General features: G+C 40.6%; 1 non-coding gene across 1 annotated transcript; it reads left to right on the top strand.

The window, feature by feature from the left end:
* Positions 1-932: 932 nt before the first annotated feature.
* LOC127740384 (small nucleolar RNA R71) lies at positions 933-1036 on the top strand. The gene has a single exon (XR_008001061.1). It is a non-coding gene; the product is annotated as a small nucleolar RNA R71 (small nucleolar RNA).

The following is a 1036-nucleotide window of genomic DNA, read 5'->3' as shown; positions in this document are numbered from 1 at the left end:
AGAGCTCATGAATGGCAGAAGGAGATTTAGTGGAATCTCTATGGTCTCTATATGAGTCTCAGATTCTTTCAGGTCCTCAATAGGGAATTCCTTCTTGTTTGAGAGACGTCCCAGGAGATCTTCCTCACTAGGATTTTTGTCCTCCTCCTCCCTTGTGCATTCGGCCATATTGATTAAATCAATGGCCTTGCACTCTCCTTTTGGATTCTCTTCTGTATTGCTTGGGAGAATACTGGGAGGAGTTTTAATGACTTTCTTACTCAGCTGACCCACTTGTGCCTCCAGATTTTTGATGGAGGATCTTGTTTCACTCATGAAACTGAAAGTGGCCTTTGACAGATCAGAGACTAAATTGGCTAAATTAGAAGTGTTTTGTTCAGAATTCTCTGTCTGTTGCTGAGAAGATGATGGAAAAGGCTTGTTATTACTGAGCCTATTTCTTCCACCATTATTAAAGACTTTTTGAGGCTTTTGTTGATCCTTCCATGAGAAATTTGGATGATTTCTCCATGATGAATTATAGGTGTTTCCGTAAGGTTCACCCATGTAATTAACCTCTGCCATTGCAGGGTTCTCAAGATCATAAGCTTCTTCAGAAGCTGCCTCTTTAGTACTGTTGGATGCATTTTGCCATCCATTCAGACTTTGAGAGATCATGTTGACTTGCTGAGTCGACACTTTGTTCTGAGCCAATATGGCATTCAGAGCATCAATCTCAAGAACTCCCTTCCTCTGAGGTGTCCCATTATTCACGGAATTCCTCTCAGACGTGTACATGAATTGGTTATTTGCAACCATGTTAATGAGTTCTTGAGCTTCTGCAGGTTGTTTTCTTTAGGTGAATGGATCCACCTGCAGAATGGTCCAATGACATTTTCGAAAACTCATATAGACCATACTAGAATATATCTAATATGGTCCATTCTGAAAACATGTCAGATGGACACCTTTTGGTCAACTGCTTGTATCTTTCCCAAGCTTCATAGAGGGATTCACCATCTTTTTGTTTGAAGGTCTGAACATCCACTCTAAGCTT

This window comes from Arachis duranensis, chromosome 6 (assembly GCF_000817695.3).
Source record: "Arachis duranensis cultivar V14167 chromosome 6, aradu.V14167.gnm2.J7QH, whole genome shotgun sequence".
Taxonomy (NCBI): domain Eukaryota; kingdom Viridiplantae; phylum Streptophyta; class Magnoliopsida; order Fabales; family Fabaceae; genus Arachis; species Arachis duranensis.
Note: the sequence above shows the minus strand (reverse complement) of the source record. Positions and strands in the feature narration are given on the sequence as shown.